We start from the raw sequence: 12,823 nt of genomic DNA on the forward strand, positions 1-12,823 counted from the left end.
TTCCATGGTAGCTTAACTCTCAGCATCTTTGTGGTGAAAAGGTACCAGCTCCTGTCCCATCTCCTCCAATGTCTACGATGAAAGAAGAAAAGTACCTTTCTCAGCAATGGGAGATGTTGCATTGAATCTCATTGGTTCTAACCAGGTCACGTGTCCAGCCCTGACCAATCACTGTGGCTGGAAGAATGTATTCTCTGGTTGCAGGTCAGAGTCAAAGTCATTTCTTTGAGGCTAGGGTGAGGTCAGCCTGGGAGCACAAGGTCTGAGTGTGGTGACTGTCTTAATCACTTCCTATTCCCCTCTTTGGCCAGGGAGGGTTTCCTGACCTGGAGTGATAAGGATGGCCAACATAGGACACATGACCTATGACACTGGACAGATGAGACAGTGATCAGTCACATGTAGTCACAGTCCCAGTAAGGCGGACACGGCATGGCACACAGGGCCGTGTGAGGCTTGCACTCAGGAATAGCATGGGCAAGAGGGGTTAACCCTGGTTTCCATGGAAGATGTGATCGGCCTATTTGAATAATTTTGTAGGCCAGAAACCTGGCCCTTGGGATAAGCAGAAACTGTGTCTGGTTCCCATGTAACGAGATCATTGCCTAGGGGGCCTACGCACAACAGCAGAGCAGGGAGGGAAATTAGAAACTAGGCCATTTGAGGCCCTCCTGGTTTCACCAGAAGTCCACACAACACGTACTATTGGATTTTAGCTTTAGGTTTTTACACCACAGTTGTTTCCAGAAGAAAATGAGGGACTATTCGTTAGTTGTCCAGGACAAATTGATGCTGGATAGAAAAACAGCATGGCGTGCTATAGTCCATTGGGTTGCAAAGAGTTGGACCCAACTGGACGACTGAACAACAAGAAAAACAATGGACATCCACTATTTCCGAGTCAAGAAATTTCCTGAGAGTGGTCATCGGTAACTGGTCAACAAATGCCATCCCTTTGGTTTGTCTGGAACGGTCATCCTTGTGCTGACCCAGTCTTGGGAATGTTGTTTAAATGCCTCGTAAGGTCTTCATGGAGAAGGTTAGGGAAGAAAGTGTGGATGATACAGGACAAAACCCTGAGGACAGCTGTTCTGAGAAGGTTGGTCTTCCTTTTGGGAAGAGAACCTTCATTGTGGATGGTTTTTAAATGTCAGCCTTTAGAGACACCTGGGTGGACCCACCTTGGGCTTCCCTGGTGACTCAGATGGTAGAGAATCTGCCTACAATGCAGGAGACCTGGGGTTCCATCCCTGGGGTGGGAAGATCCCCTGGGGAAAGAAATAGCAACACACTCTGGTATTCTTACTGGGGAAATCCCATGGACAGTCCAGGGGGTGACAGAGAGCTGGAGACTGAGCAACACTTCCATCACTTTCTGGGTGGACCTGCAACTCCACCCCAGGCCACTTCACCCCTCTTTTCTCATGATCAGGGGCCCTCAACCTATTCAAATATAGGCTGGGTGTTTTGGTTGACTTAGGTTAGATGCTCACATAGACCTGATTCCAAGTCTGACCATGGGAGAGAATCTTTGTTATTCAATTGGAATCATAAAAAATAAAAAGCTGTTTAATACCTCTGGGGCACAAGGCTGCAGTTGCTGCTGATCAAACCTTATTGGAATCATAGTTGATTTGATCTGATAATCACAAAGCAGATGTTCTTGACTTTTATTTTCCTATGAAGCTTTCTGAGAAACAGATAAAAATTATGGACACTCTTCTCATAAAAATCAAATAAACTCCAGACTTTGCAAACAGTGTGGGTTTTTCATGTTATTCTTGAAGTCCCAGTGTCATGCATACATTATGATTAGAGAACCCCATTGTTGTGTAGTCGCTAAGTTGTGTCCAACTCTTTGTGATCCCATGGACTGTAGCCTGTCAGGCTCCTCTGTCCATGGGATTTCCCAGGCAAGAATACTGGAGTAGGTTGCCATTTTCCTTCTCCATGGAATCTTCTCTAGTCAGGGATCGAACCTGCACCTCCTGCATTGGCAGGCGGGTTCTTGACCGCTGAGCCACCAGGGCAGCCCCAGAGAACTCTACTCGGGAGTAACATTTGGAGAAGTTGGTGAGTTGCAATTCAGATAACACAACCTTTACTCCCAATTCCTTGGCTGCAAAGACTACATCTACAGGGCAGTAGCTTTAGGAAATCCAGAAGTCTGTGCTGTTTCCCTGGCAGTGCTGTGTGGGGCTGCTGTGCCAATATGTGTGTGTGTCTGTCCATTGCTGCGATAAACACACTGCCCCCTTGCAATAGATCCTCCTTAATCTCTGGAAGAACAAAGGGTGGAAAGATTTCTTTAGGCTCCAAGATGCAGTTTTAATACAAGTCAATACATCATTGTCACCTGCACGGTGTTAGAAGATGGCATGTGTTGTCTGATTTAAGCTCAGGTGTCAAATGTCTGATTTAAGCTCGGGTGGATGGATGGAACATGAACAGGCATAGCTGCTGGAGGTGGCTGTGCACCCAGTTTTTCCTGAAAGTTTAGTTTGGGCCAAGAAAGCGATAAGCAAAACAAACCATGTGATACCGTATTAGCAGCTCCTCTGAAAGCTAGTGTTTCACTAATTTACTTATTTGTATGATAAATATCACTATTTACGGAGTACCTATTGTACTCTGTGCCAGGTAATTTTCTAGGGGCTATAGCACTGAACATGGAAACAACTCAGTTCTATTGGTGATTGCCTTCTAGTGAGATCTATGTGGCGGGCATCGTGCTGTGTGGTGAGAATTTGAAATTGGCTTTTTCCATATCCATTCACCTTTCTTTGGTAACAGTAACCAACTTTAGCTCAAGGTTCTGTCCCTTTTCTACTCCTGATCCTCTTGGGTTAAAGGGATGGGTTTATGACCCAGAGTTATCCCAATTACTGCAGTTCCCCACCACCATGGGTCCATGGTCATTAGACCCATGACCCAAACTGGTCGAATCAGAGCAAACCTCAGGACTTTTGCAAGAGCTACTGGAAAACAAATAAACACACACACACACACACACACTTTTTTTCTTTGCTGAACTTGAACCTAAGAGGCTGTAAGACGGAGCTGCCTAACAAGGAGAGAGTGAAGCTGAGTATGAAGACCACAGAGAAGTTATATTGAGTGATGTGCAAAAGATACTGAGTCTTCACGACACTGTTTTGAATCTGGATCAAGCTGTTCCTGAACCCAGAGTTCCCCTCTGATCATGTCCAGGTTGATTTGAGTTAGGTTTTCTATCAATTGCTACTAGATGAATCATAATTTATTCAACTGTTGGCCTGGAAGACTCAGTGAAGCAGTTTCATCTATATGTGTGTTCTGAATTCCTGGGGTATTTAAGGTTCTCTGGGGATGGATATGGGCTTTCTAGGTGGCTCAGTGGTAAAGAATCTGCCTGCCTGTACAGAAGATACAGGAGACATGAGTTTGATCCCTGGGTCAGGAAGATCCTCTGGGGGAAGAAATGGCAAACCACTGCAGTATTTCCTAGAAAATCCCGTGGACAGAGGAGCCTGGCGGACTACAGTCAGTGGCGTTGCAAAGAGTCGGACACAACTGAGCAGCTGAGCTTGCACGCATGGGGGTAGATATGCCAAACAATGGAGCCGGTGAAGGTGGACCTGCTCACCCCTTCCTTCCTGTCACCCCTCTGCTCACTCCCCAACATCCTGCCACATGCAGTCTTCCTGCTTTCCCCAGGCACTGGTCCTGTGTTCTCTTTCTGCTCTCCCAGCAGCCCATCAATCCTCACTTGGATACTGAGGACTGGGGGTCTTGGCACCCTGGAAAGGACATGGAGCCTCTTACTGGAAGATTCATCCCCTTAGTTCTGCTCTGTTCTAGACCATTTAGGTGGTCTGGATGAACACATAACAATGAGCTCTCTCTTCCAAAAAAAGAGGTGGAGATCATAATATTAACAATAATAATTCCTCTTCTTCCACGTGATCTTATGGTGAGGATCCAGGAGATGATGCAAGGGAATGGTGGTGTAACCAGCAAGTTGACACGTGAAAAGGAAGACATCATTATTAACTGCTTGTGAGAATATCTACTTTAAAAGGGGATCTTTGAAGAAGAAAGATTTCCTGGCTACACAAATGAAGTTGTAATGGTGAAATAATAGCCTTTAGCCAGGGTCACTGTTTTGGGCGGAAGAGGCCGGACCTAACTCAATGTGCTCCCCAGCCCAGCCCTGTGGTCGACTTCATTCCCAGGACAGCAGTTAGGACCTGGAAGAATCTGTTGATTAAGGAGAACATTTTTCTGCTCGTCGGTAGATATTTTTGCAGCACTCCTCAGTGGCTCAAATGATAGCAAGTACACCTGCAGTGCAGAAGACACAGGAGTCAGGAAACATGGGTTCCATCCCTGGGTCGGGAAGATTCCCCTGGAGGAGGACATGGCAGCCCACTCTAGTCTTCTTGCCTGGAGAATCCCATGGACAGAGGAGCCTGGCGGGCTGCAGTCCATGGGGTCACAAAGAGTTGGACATGACAGCATGCCTGCGGTAGCATGCACAAATAGGGAAGAGGTGGTGTTGAAGAGAAAGGACCAACCAGACAGCCTGGTTTCCTGAGGGACAAGAATGCGGATGGGGAGCCGAGGGAAGGCATGGAGGTGACCAGCTTGAGATCCCAGGGAGAAGATTTCTGACTAACGAAGGGTCAAATTTTGCAAACAAATGAAGAGTTGACCTGGAAGAACGGGTTAGGGTATTGAGTTCGCTGGTCAGGTCAGTGGCCAGGGAAACAACCTTCACTGTTATCTGAGTGCCTCCTCACAAGGAGCCTTTGGGTAGCTTCCAGACTCCCCAGAAGAGATCTTTCTGTTTGAGTCTCTGAAAGCACGGCGGTTTTGCTGAGTGTGTCTGACCCCATGGCACTCACAATACTTGAACGAACTGAGGAGTTGGCATTGTTTGCTTGGAGGTATCCCACTGAGAATTTCCTCCACATCCTGTGACCTAATTCTTCCCCTGTGTTCTTCCTCTTTTAAAAGAAGTTAAGATATAACCTGTACACAATTAAATACACAGATATAAAATATACAACTGGATAAGTACATGCATGCTAAGTCACTTCATTAGTGTCCAAGTCTTTGCGACCTTATGGACTGTAGCCCACCATGCTTCTGTGTCCATGGGATTCCTCAGGCAGGAATACTGGAGTGGGTTGCCATGCCCTCTTCCAGGGGATCTTCCCCACCCAGGGATCAAGCCTGCATGTACCCATGTAACCAGCACCTCAACTAAGCATAGAATATTTCTAACACCTCAGGAAGTTCTGCTGGGTCACCTTCTCAACTCTGCCCAGAGGTAACTACCCTTTTGCTCTCTATTGCCACAGCCCAGTTTGCCTGTTCTAGAAGCTCATATAAATAGAATCCTATGATATGTTCTCTTTTATGTCTGGCTTCTTTTGCTCAAAATATGCTTTTCAGGTTTATTCTTGTGTTTGCAGTCATCAGCAGCTCATTCCTTCTTATTACTGAATAGTATTTCATTGTGGGCTTTCCAGGTGGTGCTAGAGGTAAAGAACCTGCCTGCCAATGCAGGAGACATAAGAGACATGGGTTCGATCCCTGGGTTGGGAAGATCCACTGGAGGAGGGAATGGCAACCCACTCCAGTATTCTTGCCTGGAGAATTCTACGGACAGAGGAGCCTGGGGGGCTACAGTTCACAGGGTCACAAAGAGTTGGACACAACTGAAGTGACTTAACACACACACAGTATTTCATTGTATTAATATGCCACCATTTATCCATTATCTGTGCTTATGTTAAGAAATATTTGGGTTGTTTCTAATATTCGGTTATCATGCGTAAAGCTGTAATGGACATTGGTACAAGTCCCTTGATACTGGCTAGCACAGAGCTGGATCCCAAAGAGATGGGTGGAGAAATGAGAAGAACTGAGGAGACCCATACAATGGTCAGCTTTTGACAAAGGCATCAGGGCAATTCAGCTGAAAAAGACTGTATTCTTTACAAGCAATGCTGGAGTAACCAAATATCCTTACGAATAAAAGAGTCTCAGCCCCTACTTTATTTTTTATTTTGCCGAGAGCCGGCTATTTTATTTTATTTTTATAATTTGGCTACATTGGGTCTTTGTTGCAATGAGCAGGCTTCTCCTGTTGCTCCATGGTACGTGGGATCTTAGTTCCTCGACCAGGGACTGAACTCACATCCCCTGCATTGTAAGGCAGATTCATAACCACTGGACCACCAGGGAAGTCCCTCAGCCCCTGCTTTATACCACATGCAAAAATTAATTTGGGACATAACATAAATCTACACGTAAAAGCTATTATAAAGCTTCTAGAGGAAAATACAAAGGGAAATATTCACAGATACGGAACGGGCAAAGATTTCTTCACACACAAAAGGAATAAGTGTAAAAGAGGAAATTGATAAATTGGATTTCATCAAAATTAAAAGTGTGTGCTCTTCAAAAAGAACTGTAAAGAAAAAGTTAAGGCAGAGGTTGGAGATATTTGTAATATGTACATCTAAGAAGGAACTGGGGTTGAGATAAATATTAAAAATTCCTTCAAATCAATAATAAAAACCAAAAATCCAATTTAAAAATGGGCAACAGACACACAGAGATACTTCACAAGAAAAGATGAAAGAATGGCCAAAACTCACATGAAAACATGCTCAACATCATTAACCATCAGGGAGACACAAACCACGATCACAATCAGACGTCAGCCAGGAAAGAGCTGAGTGTCTTTCAAGAGCATGGACTGTGAATGAGGGACTTGGGTCCTGCTCCTGGCTGTGTCCCTGACACCCTGGGGTGGGGGTGGGGGTGGGGGTCCTGGCAAGGCCTTGGACCACCCACAAGTGAAGGAGCAGAACAAAGGCTTCTTAATTTTGAATTTTCTTCCCTTGCAGTTAGTGGACTTCCCTTGTGGCTCAGCTGGTAAATAAGCCGCCTGCAATGTGGAAGACCTGGGTTCTATCCCTGGGTTGGGAAGATCCCTTGGAGAAGGGAAAGGCTACCCACTCCAGTATTCTGGCCTGGAGAATTCCATAGACTGTATAGTCCACGGGGTTGCAAAGAGTCGGACACAAATGAGCGACTTTCACTTTTCACTTTCCCTTGCACTAATGTTCCAGGATTCTAATTAGGAATATTAGTGAGAATCATATTGGCTCCTGCATACAGATTTCTTTGGGGGCAAAGTAAAGGTAGGGTTTCCCAGGTGGTGCTAGTGGTAAAAAATCTGCCTGCCAATGCAGGAGATGTAAGAGATGGTGGTTTGATCCCTAGGCTGGAAAGATCCCCTGGAGGAGGGCATGGCAGCCCACTCCAGTATTCTTGCCTGGAGAATCCCATGGACAGAGGAGCTTGGAGGGCTCGGACAATGGAAGTGACCTAGCACGTACGCAAAGGTAGTGATACTCAGACTTTTCACACAGTAAGTTTGAAAACAAGAGCCAAAATCCTGCTAAAAATAAATTTCTATGCTTTTGAACTGTGGTGTTGGAGAAGACTCTTGAGAGTCCCTTATACTGCAAGGAGATCCAACCAGTCCATTCTAAAGGAGATCAATCCTGGATGTTCATTGGAGGGACTGATGCTAAAGCTGAAACTCCAGTACTTTGGCCATCTCATGAGACGAGTTGACTCACTGGAAAAGACTCTGATGCTGGGAAAGGTTGGGGGCGGGAGGAGAAGGGGACGACGGAGAATGAGATGGCTGGATGGCATCACCGACTCTGTGGACATGAGTTTGAGTGTACTCCGGGAGTTGGTGATGGACAGGGAGGCCTGGCGTGCTGTGATTCATGGGGTCGCGGAGAGTCGGACACGACTGAGCGACTGAACTGAACTGAACTGAACTGAAAGCTTTCTAAGAACTGAAGTAACATTTTCTCCTGAAGTCTTCATGAATTCATACGTTTTCTCCTTTGATGGCCTAACAGCTGCTCTGAAGACAGGAACGTGTTAAGTCACTTTCAGTGTGCTTTATCTCCTTCCAGGAAGTAGAAAAATTCCCTTTTATTATGTGGAATTTGGCTTAATGCACTTCAGTGTTGGGTCTGCAGTTCTGTATCCTCAGAGGTCTAATAAATATTACTACCAGAAGCTGAAAGAGCTGAGAATATTGAACTTGTTTGGGAGAAGACTTACTCCCTCCTCCTCTCCCTCTCTCTGCCTCCCCCGCTCCATTCTCATCTCCATCTCTCTCTGTTTCCAGTTGAGGGATGATTGAAGGGCCATAACGTAGAAGAATAGGCATTAAACATATTGTGTGGTCCTCAGAGCAACACTGGACCCATGGATGTAGGCTGCAGGCAAGTCTCTTTCTACTCAGACATCAAGGACAATAGATCTCTCCAGAGGTGAAGTAAGCAGTGAATGAGTTCCTCATCCCCGGAGATGTTCGAGCAGATGGATATTTATTGAGACCCTTGTGGAGGATATTTACGGAACAAGTTGAACTTGATGACCTCTTCTGAAATTCCCCTTCAGTCTCTGCACATCAGCAAGTTCACACCAGGCAACCACAGTGGAAAGCCTGGTTGTGTGGGTCTCTGTAGGGAAGGATCGCTATGCTGGCTACCCGTTTCCAGGACACACTCTTAGAGCAGCTGGGTAGGAGTCACTGAGACACGGTGTATAACTTTTGGAAATGATAAGTTGTTGCAGATTTGCGTTGTCTGAAAGTGGCGGTTGGTTCTTAGAAATCTGATCAATATGGGGTCACCCTACTGGACACCATTTGGGGATTGAAAAAATAATCCAACAACAGAGGCATGACTATGGAGGGACAAGGGTGATTTCCTTGGCATGCCCCTAAGCTCAGTATGAAATATGAGAGATTCCCCCCACGCGGCACTTTGAAAAGGTGTGCAGCCACGGAGGCACCAGAGGAAGCTGCACCCATTTGAGAGTTTGCGTCCTGCAGTGAGTTTTCAAAGGTCAATCTTACACTTGACACTCACGGTGCTCACTTATCTCGGTAAGGACTTGGCATGTTTATTTCATTCCTTACGATAGAATGTTTCTGAGACTGCTAGAACCTCTGACCCATGATTCCTTCACGGGAGAACTTATCACGTTCCATGGGGGTCTTCTGAAGACCCAGCTGGAACTGTCAAGCTGGGCATCTGGCTGGACGGCTTTATCTAACCTGCTTTACTTCACCCCCTGGTTGACTCATAGCCGCAGTAGCATCACGGCACTTTGAAGGGCTCTACTATCTGGCACGTCTTCACAGCTGGATGGGCTTCCCTGGTACTGTCAGTGGTTAAAAAAAAAAAAAAAATCCTCCTGCCAATGCAGGATACACAGGAGACATGGGTTTGAACCCTGGGTTGGAAAGATGCCCTGGAGGAGGAAATGGCTACCCACTCCAGTATTTTTGCCTGGGAAATCCTATGGACAGAGGAGCCTGGTGGGCTGCACAATCTCTGGGGTTGCAAACAGTTGGACTGAGTGACTGAGCACACACGCACGGCTGGGCAGTTGCTGGAGCTGGCCACCTGCCCACATGACAGTGGCCTCCCATTGTGGGCGATTTGGGACACAGAGGATGCCATCTTCAGGCCATTTCTGGGAACTGCCCTTCAAGAGGGACCCGCCTTAAATAATCAGTTCTTCTGTGTGTGTGAGAGGGCAAGCCCGTGGAATATCCTGATCCAGGATATGTAATGGAGAAAATCAAAGTGTGAATTGCTCAACTGTGTCTGACTCTTTGCAGCCCCATGGACTTTAGCCCGGCAGGCTCCTCTGTCCATGGGATTCTCCAGGCAAGATTATTGGAGTGGCTTGCCATTCTGTTTTCCACGGGATCTTTCCAACCCACTGATTGAAACCAGATCTCCTGCATTGCAGGCAGGCTCTTTACCATCTGAGCCACCATGTAATGAAGAAGGCTAGAGCTTTCCCTTGACAGCTGGCTTTGGTGAACGAGAAAGGAGATGATTAGAGCAGATGACAGAGTTACCAGAGGGAGTGGAGAAGGAGGAGACCCTGAAGCTGAGAAGGAGCCCCTGGGTGACATCACCGCTTTGTGTAAAGGCAGTTCTGCCAGTCTGCCTGGCAAAGCAAAGGCAAGGCAGCCTTACCATGTGTAACCCTTCTACTACTTAAAGATGGAGGGGCTGGACAAGAACTCAGGGAAGCATGCTAGCATTCTTTCATCTGCATGGTTATGGCATGGAAGGGGTATCCGGGTCCATGTTCGTTTGCTCTACATGAAACATTTTTCCTCCTCCAAAGCATCATTTGTGGGTCCACCTTTTCCCAGTCTCAGTTCAGAAGCTGTGGGTGAAGTTTCCATTCCCAGCTTAGGGACGAAACATGTGGCCCAGGCCTGAGACAATCAATCCAATCATAATTCCCAGACCATGGTGACTGGTTCGGGCTGGGCAGGGCCAGTGATCTTCAGTGACACTTTCGTTGGGGCTGCTGGCTTCAAGGTAGAGGTCTTTCCCATCAGATTTGATCCTGAGAGCAAGGAAGCTGGAATTCTTGCATTCACCTTGGAGCTACCAGGAACTCAAGACTGAAGCCCATACAAATGCAGACAGAGTGGAGAGGTAGAAAGAGTCAAGTCCTGGTGACATTGCTTGGATGCTGAATCCAGCTGTGCCTGAAGCCTGATCTTCTTCTGAACTTTACAATTCTTCTTCTTTAAAATGAATTTGGCTTGAGCCATCTGTTCCTTGCTCCACAGAAGTTCTAATGGTATCAGTTCTGTGCAGCTGGCAGGCCTAGGATGGGAACAGGTCAAGTAGGACTAATCCGTCATTATATGTTACAGGATGGTGTGTTGCTGTAATTCCCTGTAGGGTAGAGATTTCGACAGAGCTGTTTGAAGAGGGTACAGACTCCCTCAAGGGTGAATTCTTTATCAGGAGCAGGATTTCTGATCCAAACAGGATGACCACATTGAGGGGAGAGCATAGAATCAATTCAAGGCATCAAAAGAGGCGGTTACCTGGGCAGCTGTTTATAGCTGTGTGTTTCAAAGTCCCTTTTTCATGATGATAGCAGTATGGTCACATGCCCTTTCAAACTCCTTCTCTAGGCATCTCTAATGCAAGCAAGCAATGATCAGGAACATGTGGCACAAAGATTCTAAATCTACAAGCTTGGTAACAGTCCCTGGTGGGCAGCACCGACACAATTAGGTCTTGACCATGAACTTAACCTTGGTCCACCCTTCTGACTGCCAGAGAGGTCGATCCACTCTGCCCTCCAGACCCCTTCCACCTCTTCTCCCTTCACCTACTTATGTTCTTGCCCTCACCTGGAATTCCCTTGGCCTTTTAAGAACCAACTCTCCTCAACAAGGCTTTGTGCTCTGGCCACCCCTGACCAAAGGGAGGACTCCAACCTCTGATCTCAGAGTGATCCAGTTTTCAGAAGCACTCCTTTGGGACTGATTGGTACTGCTTTGCCAAGTTCCTTAATGTTTCTTCACGGTTCCTTGTCTGTCTGCTTGAGGGCAGATTTAGATTATGAGTGCTTGTACCCAACACATAGCTTTGCAGAGGCTGTGCTCAGTTGATGCTCATAGGTAAGTGATGTATTAATTTCATTGGCTCTTGTTCCGTTCCGTTCCGTCGCTCAGTCGTGTCCGACTCTCTGCGACCCCGTGGACTGTAGCCTACCAGGCTTCTCCGTCCATGGGATTCTCCAGCAAGAATATTGGAGTGGGTTACCATTTCCTTCTCCAGGGGATCTTCCCGACCCAGGGATCGAACCTGGGTCTCCTGCATTGGAGGCAGACGCTTTAACCTCTGAGCCACCTCTTGTTAGTAATCTGGAATCTAGCCACCTGACCAGATCCTCTTGGATCTGGGTTCCTAGTATTCACCGGGTTGACTGTGGACTCTCCCACACGCCAGCTCAGTCCAGTGAGTTCAGGGTAGTTGCAAGGCCCGGGGAACAGAGAAAACAGACCTACACCTCCTTCCTCCAGTTACTTCCTCCTCATTACCCACACCTGACACTCCACATGTGTGATATACATGGGCATTCATTCATTCACCAAATACTTGCCAAGCACAGTGTATACAGTGCCAAGCATCATGTATACAGTGACAGGCTAACTACATGCAGTGCCTGCCTCTGGGGCTTCCAGGATGGAGTCCCTTCCACACAGCCAGGACTGTTTCTCGTCTGTCTGCCTTTCTCTCTAGTCCTTGAGATGTCTTGGCTCTGGAATCTTGGATCTGTCACGGGTCCCTTCTGAGGTAGAGTCAGTTTGCCTTCTGCTGATGCCTAAGCTCTCCTTCTACCGTCTTCCTTCTTCCTGCCCTCCCTCTTGTCCAAGGCTGCACTCTGGTTTCTCATTCCCAGTAACTACCATCTCCCTGGATCTCTAAACCCAGGAGAGATCTGGGCTCCCCAGAGACAACCTGATGGTTATGGTTAATATGAGTCGCATCTTGAATGTCCATTTGTTTTAAAGTAATAAAAACAGGAAATTCAAATTCTGAGAAACACATAATCCTGACAGGTGATGGGAAAGCAAACCTAACCCCTGCTTGGGCTCTGGTTTGACGTCGTGACCCGAGGGTCATGGGTGAGGATCTGGCCTTTGACTCTGAACCCTCTGGATGAGGCGCCTGGCCCTCCCAGCAGCCCTTGCTACCTCAGGTGCTGATGACGATGCTGTGTCAGCAAAGAGGGACCCTGCCCAGCTGCTGGGGTAGGGGACGGTCGGTCTCTCTCTCTTTTACGTTTCACAGCACAGTCCAGAGCTGCCTGGGGGCCTGGGGTTGGGGGTGAGGGCGGTTTCCTTTGGCCTGGCGCTGGTGGTTGGCGAAGAGCCGGGTTCCCCTTGGCCCTCAGT

General features: G+C 47.3%; 1 protein-coding gene across 1 annotated transcript in view; it reads left to right on the forward strand.

Moving 5' to 3' along the window:
- The window catches only part of PLPP4 (phospholipid phosphatase 4), a 167,818-nt gene that overhangs the window by 13,628 nt on the left and 141,367 nt on the right, over positions 1-12,823 (forward strand). The gene's annotated exons all lie outside the window — the stretch shown is intronic.

Source organism: Moschus berezovskii, chromosome 12 (assembly GCF_049115385.1).
Source record: "Moschus berezovskii isolate FMDL1 chromosome 12, NW_MosBer_1.0, whole genome shotgun sequence".
NCBI classification, from domain to species: domain Eukaryota; kingdom Metazoa; phylum Chordata; class Mammalia; order Artiodactyla; family Moschidae; genus Moschus; species Moschus berezovskii.